This window comes from Panthera leo, chromosome C1 (assembly GCF_018350215.1).
Source record: "Panthera leo isolate Ple1 chromosome C1, P.leo_Ple1_pat1.1, whole genome shotgun sequence".
In the NCBI taxonomy this organism is placed as follows: domain Eukaryota; kingdom Metazoa; phylum Chordata; class Mammalia; order Carnivora; family Felidae; genus Panthera; species Panthera leo.
This window is the reverse complement of record NC_056686.1, coordinates 117,748,724-117,760,612: the sequence shown is the minus strand read 5'-3', so window position 1 is coordinate 117,760,612 and position 11,889 is coordinate 117,748,724. Positions and strand designations below refer to the sequence as shown.

Below are 11,889 nucleotides of genomic sequence, written 5' to 3'. Positions count from 1 at the left end.
CGAGACCATGACCTGAGCCCAAGTCGGACGCCTAACCCACTGAGCCATCCCGGTGCTCCTGTACACTTTATTTTTATTTATTTTTTTTTTTAAATTTTTTTTTTTTCAACGTTTTTTATTTATTTTTGGGACAGAGAGAGACAGAGCATGAACGGGGGAGGGGCAGAGAGAGAGGGAGACACAGAATCGGAAACAGGCTCCAGGCTCCAAGCCATCAGCCCAGAGCCTGACGCGGGGCTCGAACTCACAGACCGCGAGATCGTGACCTGGCTGAAGTCGGACGCTTAACCGACTGCGCCACCCAGGCGCCCCAACTCCTGTACACTTTAAAAGGATGAATGTTATGGTATGTGAATTATATATCAATTTTTAAAAATGTTTATTTTTGAGAAAGAGAGGGAGAGAGAGAGAGTGCACATGTGCAGGGGAGGGGCAGAAAGAGAAGGAGACAGAGAACCCTAAGCAGGCTCTGCACTGACAGCAGAGAGATGCAGGGCTCGAACCCACAAACCGTGAGATCATAATCTGAGCTGAAGTCAGATGCTTAACTGACTAAGCCACCCAAGTGCCCCATATATATCAAGTTTTTAAAGAATGACTTAATAATTTTCCCAAAGAACAGTAGATGGATATGAGTCTTACATTTGTTTATCTAAAGGTCTCATTCTATGGAGGTTCCCAAAACAAAAAAAATGTCTCCTTCAACCCCTCCAACGTGGAGACTCCAGCTGTATTTATATTACAAGTTTGATACAAAGATGATTGCCCTCAATGGGTTATCAGGTAGTAGTGGTGATAAGGCCCACACAAGCATAAGTATCCTATTAAAAACAGAAGGGAGGTATAAACCAAGAACTACAAATGTCAAAGGAGGAATTCTTACTTCTGGTGGAAGTACCACATGACCTTAGGTCGGAAGGATGACTGGATGTTGATAGGTGGAGATGAAGCGAAGAGCATTTCAGTAGGGGGAATAGTATGAACAAAGGCATGGAAAAAGGAGAGCTAGGGGCAGGAAAGCATATTTGGGGGAGGATGAATGAACACTTGCTGGAACTAAGCTCTGGGAAGGACAGTCAGTAGAAGAGGTAAAGCAGGAAAAATACGGACTGACAAGCTGTCTTTTTAAAATGGGAAAACTGAGCAGGCATGCGAAGGAGAAGAGAGTCAATAGAAATCGCTGTCTTTCACAGATCTGTATAAATTTACAAGATTTCATCTTGTAAAAACCTGTCCTGATTAATAAAGAGGCATTTTGTTGGCTTGGAGACAAAGCGCTGCTTGAAAGAACGCTTGTGTGACCTCGGCTCTGGTGGGGTACTGAAGCTAAGAGCAAGGAAGAGCAAGAAGGCACCAGGCTACAGGAAAGGACAGGGACAAAAATGATTGCAAAAAGAAAAGTGCGACGGTCCCCAAATCCCTCATCATTTCAGCTGAGATCACCCAGCCCGTAGGCATCTGTCTTATCACAAATAAGTTTGTACCATCAGTAAAATATGAATGCACGTGGGTAAAACCCCTGGTGTGATAACACCAAATTCATATGTGTTATCATGGTGAATTAATTCAATTTTTAAAAGCACACCGCTCCTGGCACACAGAAGGCACCCAGACGTCTGTTTCGTAAAAGAACATTGTTTGTTCTTTGTTTTAGAGTCTATATTTAGGAGAGGAAATGATTCAAAACTACATCCTAAAACCTGTATCCTCTATCAGCACTGAAGTTGGGACATTTGGGGCCCAGAGGTCCGGTTTTCCCCTTTAAAACTTAGGTTTCTGCTCCTCGGCCGGTCCCTTAGGTCAGTAGGTCCAGCAGGGGTCGCAGTTCAAGTAACCAATCGCTGCTGGGGCATGGGGCGGGGCCACAGCGCCCCGCCCCCTCCTCCCAGCCCTCCCTCCCCAACCTACCCAGGTCCGGCCTCTTTCGCACCTGCGTGTCCCCCCGCTCGCGCGCGGGTGCAACCTCTCCTGTCGGCTCTAGCTGGAAGGGTTTTTGGCCTCCCCTCTCGCGAGATCGCCTCCAGTTGCGGCCGCCGCCGCTCCCGGCCGCTGAGTGGCGGCGTCTGCGCAGCCGCCATGTTCGGTTGCTATGCTGTGGCCTGGGAGACGGGGTGTGCTTGAGGGAGGAGGAGGAGACGGAGGAGGAGGAGGAGGAGGAGGAGGAGGAGGAGGTGGAGGAAGAGGAGGAGGAGAAGGAGGGGGGAGGTTGAGCTCCTCTTGCACTCTCACACACAAACGCTGCCCCGGATTACCCGCCCGCTCACACCGCGCTGCGCGCTTTTCCGCTCCTCGCGGCCCCCCCACATTGTTCTCTCAGGACTCCTGGGTCCCCGGGGGCTGAATTCCGGGCCTGAGTCGGGGACAGGAGAGACTTGGCTTTGGCCGAAGGGTCCGAGGTTTGGGGCCAGGCCCCCCGCCCCGGGGCTCCCCTCCCCCACGGCACTTTGGGGGTGTGTGGATTATCTCATCCCCGCAGGGAGGTGGGAGAGCGCGCCGGCCGCCCGCCTCCCTCCCGCCTCCCCGGCGGCGCCGGCCCGCTGCAGCCCCGCAGTATGAGGTGGTGCTGGCGGCTCGGGGCCGTGGCGCGGCCGCTGCGGCGGCGGCTGCTGGGGGGACGCTGAGGGAGCCCCCGGGAGCCGCGCGGCGGACGCGCTTCGCCCCGGCGCGCCCGGGCCTCGAGGCTTTTCTTCTCCAGCCGAGAGGACGCGGCTGTGCACCGAAGGTAAGAGGCTCTGGGGTTCCGGCCGGCGTCTCGGCCCTGCGAGGCGCGCGAGGCTGTTACCTGGGTGTGGGAGGCGAGCCAGGTAGGGCAAGCCGGAGGCACTAGGTTGATTTCAGAGAAGGGGAAAAATGATGCTTGTACCCCCGCCCCCCTTTCTTCTCGGGACCTCTGCTCCCGCAGCTCCTGGGGTTAATGTTGGAATCTGTTACGGGTGAGCGAAGGGAGAAGGGAGAAGGGAATGGAATCGGTGCGGAGATGGAATGTTCCACAGTACCTAAACTCTAGGTAAGGTTTTGGAATCTTCTGAGTTTTCCATCGTTGGTAGGCTTCCTTTTTGGTTTTGTTTCTGTTTTTTAATGGGCTCGTGTGAGTGCTTCTTGCTTCTGCTGCATGGGCAAACTGTCTCTACCGTTGAAGTTTTAAGCCTCTTGTGATTCCACCGGTATATACTTGTGTTTAGGAATCTGTAGTTGGGCCAAAAAAAAAAAAAAAAGTTGAGATGTAGCTAAGTAGACGATACCGATGCATTTCCCAAGGTTTCCTTAGGATGGAACAGTTTACAGTTGCAAAGATACATGTATCGGTGTTTCTGCGAAATTTGAAATGGGAGGCTTTTATGTGTTGGGTTACCTTATATTGTGACACCAGTACAGACAACGAATTGTAGGCTTTTCAAGCGCTTGTTCAGGGGAACCTGTATATCTGCAATGTACTAACTGCTTTTAAATCAGACTTGGAGTAATATTAGGTTTATGTGACCAGATCGTGGATCTAGCTGAAACTGCACTTAAAACGTGTTTATGGGGGCGGGGGGGAACCTAACCCAAAAGCCAACATATCCGACTTACAAAAGATGATTTAAGGGAAAAGATCATGGAACAGTAAAAGCCCAGATTTTTTACCCTAATTTTTGAACCTTAACGTGTCAAAGAAAAAAAATTATTTTTCTTTTTTTTTTTAAGGGAGGAGGAACTGACCTTAAAATAAGTGATTGCTCAGTCCAAGGTGTGCTTGCTTACTGGAGTAGAGCTAGATGTATCAGTTAGATCTTGAATTTGATGAATATAAACTTCACCTATAGATTTTTTTCAAAAAAGATTTTTCATAAGCAGAAGTTTGTGTATTGTATAGAACTTCTTTACTGACTCATAATAAAAGAGTGCGGTCTTTTGTCGATCCCACCATTTTTTGTCAGAATAAATTTATGCTCCAGTTACCACAAAGCTGTTTTTATGTCTCTGTTTTGTTTGTTTGTTTTTAATGACACACATATCTTTGTTACCGTTTTTCACTGAAACGTGTGGTCCCATATTCTCATGTTCTTGAGTGGTTTGGTTTATAAGAAGAAAATCATAGTCTCTTAGTACATGGAGATATTTATGATTTAGCTAATCTGTTTTAAACATTTGGCCAGGAGCTAAACACAAGGAGCCATGACTATTTTGTCATATTTATTAATGTTGAGTAGGCTACAGTTTATTAAGTTGGAAAATCACACGTTCTTCAAAAGTAGTAATGGAGAAGATATAACTTTCTTATTGCCTGCTTTCTAACCTGCTTAGCTTCTGGGCTGTGGGTATAGAATTGTTTCATACTTGGTTTTTTATGTTCTAACTGAATATCTTTTAAAATGTCCCTACTAACTTTGTTACTTCAAATTTGTGACACCCAATTTCTAATTTAGGCTAGGCATAAAACCAGCATTGATTGAACACACTTGCTAAAAATACTTTCTGGGTCAGATGTACTTAGAATGCAGCCTCAGGAAAATTCATTTGACCTATTCTAATGTGACCAATGTACACTTCATTATTATTGAAGGACTTTAAAAAATTACAGACTGTCACAAATTAGATTTCATCGGTTCAGGCATAGAAGCCTGTTTTCAATGTATAAAGTGCTTTATGTAGGATAGTAATAAAGACTTTTTTCATCAAAAAAAATTTTATGTGACTCCCCCCCATTGAATATTGTTAGTCTTTATGATTTGTATATTCAGAATATTTTAGTTTTGTCTAAAAAAATTATTTGAGTTGTAAAGTGACAGTACAAGGTGCAGTGTTATCTCTTTGGCATTTATTTGACTTATTCTGAACCCTTTATGGGGGAGCATTGGTCATGTTTTTGAGTAAATTATCTTTAAGGACTGAGGTAAGAGAATGCCAGATAAATTTCAAGGAGACACTGGGAGGACACTCCCCTGCCCCCCCTTTTGCGAGTTGATATGGTCCGTTTTAAGCAATAAGAAAGCTTTAAAAAATATGTAGAAATCTTGTTTTGTGGATGTTTAAACATGACTGTTTAAAAGTTCTTTAATTTTTTTGTGTTAGTTTTTAGGAGTGTAAAATTGGTGACCTCATGCAAAATGGCAAGTCTGTTTAACTATGTGGCTAAATATGAATTGTTGTCCCTACGTAAAATTTAGTATTGGTGGAAATTCACTGGCTACAAACTGAGTTGAATTTTGTTGTTTTTCTGGGTAAACGCATACATGATGTAAAATTTTTTATATGCTGTAGTCTAGATTTGTTAAATTTGTCGGTTTAGTAGATTAAGCTGTGAAGCCTTGAAGGTTAGTTTAACACGCTGGAAATCCTTTTTTATTACTGTTTACCTGGAAAGTATTGTAAGATGAAGGTGTTATTTCTTCATTTAATATTCAACTAGGGCAGATGGTGATAAGGAATATAATGTACAAGTACTGTAGAATCGTCTATTGGTTTGGAAGTTCAGGATCTAGGAACAGTGTAAGTTCAGGATCTAGGAACAGTCTAGTATATTTCTTTTCCTTTGCATGGTCAGTCAGTATAGTCATATATACAACAGGGTGGGAAATAAGAGGGGATATTTATTACATTCTCTAAACTTTGTTAGAGGCATCTCCCTCCCCCACCTTCATTCTTCATTTTGTTACTCCTAAGTAGCAACGCTAGAAGAAAGGTGTAAGTATTTGAAAAAATTGGTAGGAACAGATTGAAAAGTAGGTGCTGTGGATTATCTTAAGGGGAAGATACTAATTTGGGCATTCTTGTGTTTGTATCTTTTAACCAAGAAGTTATATAGAGGAGTAGAAAGATAGAAGGATACACAAGGGAAGTGTTTAATGTCCGTTACGCGCCAGATAATGTAAAGGAGCATTTTGTGTTGTCTTACGTAGTCATCAAGTACACTTTGTGAGGTAGGTATTATGAATTCCCTGCTTCCTCCCTCCCCCAAATGGGGTCAAAGAGCAATTAAATAACTAGGACCACACTGCAGTAAGTAGAATTGAAACTAGGTCTGTCTGACTCTGAAGCTTATTCTGAAGAATAAGCTGTCCAATTAAACTTTCTACAGTGATGAAAATACTCTTTTTCTGCACTGTCAGGTATGGTAGCCGTTAATCATATGTGGCATAGAGCACTTGAATGTGACTGTCCTGCCTGAGGAACTGAATTTAAAATTGTATTTAATTTTAACCAGTTTAAATTTAAATAACCAGATGTTGCTAGTGGCTATAATATTGGATAGCACAGCTTTAGATCTTGCTGCCTAGAAAATCTGAGTTTTAGTATTGAATCTTCCACTAGTTTATATATGACATTAAGCAAATTATTTGATTTTGAGCCTCAATTTAACCCACTGGGAAAATGAAGAGGTTGTCACTGAAAAGATTATCTCCAGCATCCCTTCTTGCTCTAGAGTTCTGTGATTCTTACTAAAATATACAGTGGCACTTAATATTTGAAAGCATTGTATCTGAAAGGATTCCTCTTACCAATATATTTACCCATTATTTAAACTTTTTTCTTTAGTTATTCTTTTTCAGAAGGGTAATATGTATAAAGCACACATAATGGATAATGGATTCCCCCCTCCTGCCTCCCTCCTCCCCTCCAGTTATTAAGTATTGTTTAAATTCAAGGCAGTGCTTTCCTTGGAACAAAGTTTGAATTTTTTTTTTTTAATGTTTATTTTTGAGAGAGAGAGAGAGAGAGACAGCGTGAGTGGGAGAGGGTCAGAGAGAGACACAGAGAGAGGGAGACAGAGAATCCAAAGCAGGCTCCAGGCTCTGAGTTGTTAGCACAGAGCCTGATACAGGGCTTGAATCCATGAACCATGAGATCATGACCTGAGCTGAAGTCAGATGCCCCACCAACTGAGCCACACAGGCGCCCCTGAAGTTTGAATTTTTAAATATTTTTTTTGAATTTTTAAATTTTTATTTCAGCATGCCACCTTCCCATTTAAGAACGTGTCTGTTACAGTTCCCTGTTACTTATCAAATTAATTCCAAACATATCAACTTGGCCTTGAAGGCTTTCTACCCACTTCATCTCACTAGCTTTGTTTCCCATTCTTGCTTAAAAAGAAAATACTCTTGTGTTTTCCTCTGCCCTTGTTTCCTCAGTTGAAACATTCCTGTCTCCAATTCATGTGCCTCCTCTTTAAGTCTTCCTCAAAATTCAGTCTTTTTTCCCTGGAAGAATGCTGCTTAATCCAGTCATGATTGACAGGTTTTCAATCCTAGTAATAAGCACCCTGGGCTTAATATATGATTTTTAAATACAGTTAGTTGAGTACATCCTTCTTAAGTTTTTACAATGTTACCTGTTCTGTGTCCTTAATAAAAATATATAAAAAAAATTAAAATGGGAGTTCTTTTTTACTGCCTCAGGAGTTCAGTTCATTGCCTAGCAATTCGGCTTCAAAGAGTCGCTAATATAAAAAAAATGATACTGTCACAACATTCACCCTTAATTACCATTTAATAGATATTTTTGTTTTTTTTTCCAGGCAATTGTCCATACTTTTAAAATTAAGTTGTATGGTAGAGATACAGTTTTGAGTTTAATATATTTGAAACATATAGTAGAAGCATTGCAATGTAGGAAAAAGATGATAGACTTTGAAGTCACATTGATGTAGGTTGGAATCTGATCTCAAAAACTTTGGACAAATTATATAACCCTCAAGCCTACTTCCTTGTCTGTGAAATTAGGATAAGAATACTTGTCTTTGAGTTGTTGTAATGATTAGGATAATATGTATAAAGCATGTAGTACTCTTTAAATAGAAAAGATGGTCAATAAATGGTAGGTGATCATATTTTTCTCATTTTCCCATTCCCATCATGAGTATAACTTAAACAATTGCTTAGCAGTTCAGATGATTTATCAATCAGGTGATTGATTTAGTCATTTACTTTTTGTTAAACATTTTGCCGTTTCTGAAATTTCTACTCCTATAATCTACAGTGAGTATCTCTGTGCTCATAGCTTGTTTATTTCCTCAGTTTAAAACTAGGATAATGGTCCAGTGGTATGAATATTTCTATGCCAGGTTTCTCTCAGAGAAATGGGCAATCTTGTTTTGGAAAAAAAAAAATGCTAATTTGATTGTAAAATTTTACCTTATGGTTTTAATTAATGTATTTTGGAAATTTTGGCTTATTGGGGGAATGACATAGTAAACACTCATTTATATGTGAATTAAACAAATATTTGAATGTCTGTTATAGGGATCAGTGGTATACAGGTAAATAGGACATGATTGTTGTCCTTGAGCTCTAATTCTAGGATGGTAACACATGTCAACAAACAATTACAATTCATAGTGACAAGTGTAATAAGATCTGGGGGAAATGAGATGTGGCATTTGAGCAGTGTCTTGGAGGACGGGTTGGAAGTGATCTGGGTAGAGAGAACAGCATGTACAAAATGTCAGAAGTATGAAAGGGTGCATAGTGTATTTGGAAAAATACAGGTTGTCTTGTATATGTGTGTCTTTGTGGGCTGGCTCTTGGTGTCTGATTTTGTGTGGAATCTGTGTTCCTGTATGTGTGTGTCGACTATGTGGATGAAACCTTCCGAGGGTCCTTATTTGGGCTTTGAGTGGAATTATAGTAAGAACTGTAGAACTTCCCAACTGGTGTGCCATGAATGGTTCACATGTGTGCCAGAGAGCAAGGTGTACCCATCAGGCTATCGGTCCTGGGCATATTGGAACCCCTAGATGGCTTCTTTTGACCTCCTATAGTGTTGGCTTATTCCAGTGTCCTAAAAATTATTTTCTTTGGTGCCAAGTTGGGAAAAGATTGGGAAAGGTACTGTGTTCTAGAGGCTCTAAGTATTGGCAAGTTTATGGTACCCACTCACCCCTGGCATTCCCACATGTAATAAAAAGTATAACCAATATCAAATCCTAAAATAAACACACAGGAGATCAAATCAAAGTCCCCTTTTTAACCTGCCTTTCTTCTCTCCCCCCTTCCCCCCCCAGTAATTACTACTTGATTGTTTTGTGTGTGTGTGTGTGTGTAAAATATCTTTTTGGTACTCCTTTTAGGTGTACTTTTTGCTAGTGCCCTACACAAATGTTTAGTCTGCCTCTTAGGAAATCAGAATTTGCATTAGGGAGCAATTATCCATATTTAAATAATGGAATAAGATTAGATGTGGGTTTTGAAAGGTAACTCCTGACTTGTAGATAATGATGCAAGGATGTAAGGATGGTGCAAACATGAGGCTAGAGAGACCAGTTAGGATGCCCTTGCAGTGGTCCAGGTGAGAGATTATAGCTGGAAATGGGGAAATGAAAATGAGGATGTGGGACTAGAACCGAAAACTGATTAGGTAGTTTCACTAGAACTGAGTGTCCATTTGGATATAAGGGAAAGAGGAAAAGAGTTGATGATGATACCAAGATTTCTTCTTTGGGCAGCTCTAAGGCCAAATAATTTTTATTGAGTACGTACAGTGAGCCATGCATTTTGCTAGGCACAAGGTTGTCATGAATTCTTACTGAATTTTAAAAATTAATTTATTTTGAAATAATTTCAAACCTATAGAAAAGTTGCAAGAACAGCACAAAGAGCTCTTGAATCTCCTTCAACCAATTTTTTCCTTGAATTATTCTTAGTAAAAATATTTTCCTTGAATAATTTTACACACACACACAGTATATACCATATATATACCATATGTGGTATATACTCTGTATATAGTGTATATACTGTGTGTGTGTGTGTGTGTGTGTACACAAGTTAAGCATGCAACATCTTTGTGCGTAGCTCGCGGTAGTGGGCCCAAGTGTGGCCTTTTCTTCCAGATGCCCAAAGAAGGAACTTTTGTCTTTGACCCTTTCTCTCTGCTATATCTTAGTGGATTCTCAAATTTTAGTGAGACTACCTAGTTATCTCATTTCTGGTCTCTCATTTTCATCCCTACTTCCAGCCATTTCAGAGGAATGTACCATTTTTTATTTCATTGGACTGTTTCTGAACCATTTGAAAGCAAGTAGCACACATGATGCCCATCACTCCTAAATAATCAGTGTGTCTTTACCAAAACCTGGATAGTCTCTTATATAATTATCAAATCAGACAGTTAACATTGATATAACAGTGCCTTCAGATTGCCAGATGCCATTGAGAATTTTCCAGTTGTCCCAGCAGTTTTTCTCTTTTCTTTTTGGTTTAGGATCCAACTTAGGATCTTACATTACATTTAATTATAATGTGTCTTTAGTCTCTTCAGTTTGAAACATTTCCTCAATATTTCTCTCTTGTATGACCTTGACCTTTTTTATTCTGAAAGATATCCCTTCGCTTCGGTTCATCCGTTGGTTTGCTCATGTGTAGACTAAATGCGTTGTTGGCAGGAATACCATAGAAATGATGTGCTGTTCTTAGTCTGTCACTAGGATGCCTACAGTGTTGTCCCACCACTGTGATGTTTACTCTGAACACATTGTTATGTTCATGTTTACTGAGTTTCTACACTGTAAAGTCATCATTTTTACTTTTGTAATTGGTATGTCTTTTGTGAGAAGAGCTCCAAGGCTCCAAGTATTTGATTCTTCCTCAAACCTCCATCCATCAGTCTATGGGACCACTGATGACTTCTGCATTCTGCCTGAATCAGCTACTACTATGAAGGTTGCTGTCTGCATTTACTGTTTGATGTTCTGCTGAAAACACATGTCTCCCTTCTTCCCCATGCATTTATTTATTCATTCATTTATTTATATCAATATGTACTCAAGGATTTCTATTCCTATTCGGTGGGTTGTATTGTTATTTTTAATATTTTTGTTGTTGTTATTGTTGAAATTGTCTTAGATTTGGCTAGTGGCACTGCCCCCCACCCCCCCCAAGATGGCTCCTGAGTCTTTTTGATATGTCCCCATCCTTTGAGTCTTTCCTTACTTTCTGGCACAGGATGTTCCAGACTTTTTCTGGCACAGGATGTTCCAGGTTTTTTGTTGTTGTGTTTTTTTGTCTGTTTGTTTTTAAGGTTACAGACAGCTTAACATTTGGGGGATTAAGAGAAAGAAACTATAGTGGTTATTTCATCCAGTGTGCTTGGCAGTGGGGTTACAGAATGAATAAGACATGATCTTTATTTTCAAGGAGATTATACTTTCTTTGGAGGAACTTAAAATTTATTATAGTGCTAGAAATATATACAGATAAATCATAGTTATGTTAGTATATAGCTAAAGTATGTATGGATAAGTCATAATTAATAAGTGTAGCACAATATATTACCAAACTCAGACTTCTCAAATATTTAAAAATTTATTTAAATTGTATTTCCTTTTTTAATTGTTAGTATGTCTGGTTCAAATTTTAAAATAATGTAAAAAGGTATGTATTTAGAAGTCTTTATTTATTTTTTAATGTTCATTATTTATTTTTGAGAGTCAGACAGAGCATGAGCCAGGGAGGGGCAGAGAGAGACAGAAAATCTGAAGCAGGCCCCAGGCTCTGAGCTGTCAGCACCGAGCCCAACATGGGGCTCCAACCCAGGAACCGCAAGATAATGACCTGGGCCAAAGTCAGTAGCTCAACTGACTGAGCCACCCAGGCGCCCCAAGAAGTCTTAATACTGTTCTGTCTCTCCCTTCCCTGCTCTCTATAGGTAGCCACTTTGATTTTTTGTATATTTTACCAGTATTTTTGCAAATAGAAAAGAAATAATAAATATAAATCACTGTTTCCCCCTACCTTTCTGGGTAGAAGACAGCATATTATATTAATGTTTTCTATCATAGTTTTTTCATTTAAAATATATGTTGGAGATCCCTTAACTTCAGTATAAGGGAACTCTTCCTTTTTTTTTTTTTTTTTTGTATAGTGACATGTTCAATTGTGTGGATATGCTATTATGCTAACTGATTCAAAT

At 40.3% G+C, this 11,889-nt stretch overlaps 1 protein-coding gene across 2 annotated transcripts in view; it reads left to right on the top strand.

The window, feature by feature from the left end:
* Positions 1-2,632: 2,632 nt before the first annotated feature.
* PTPN4 (protein tyrosine phosphatase non-receptor type 4) overlaps positions 2,633-11,889 on the top strand; it is a 229,257-nt gene continuing 220,000 nt past the window's right edge. For both annotated transcript variants that reach the window (XM_042954198.1, XM_042954195.1), the window contains exon 1: positions 2,633-2,722. The gene's annotated coding sequence lies outside the window, so the exon portion shown is untranslated. The remainder of the gene's footprint in view (positions 2,723-11,889) is intronic.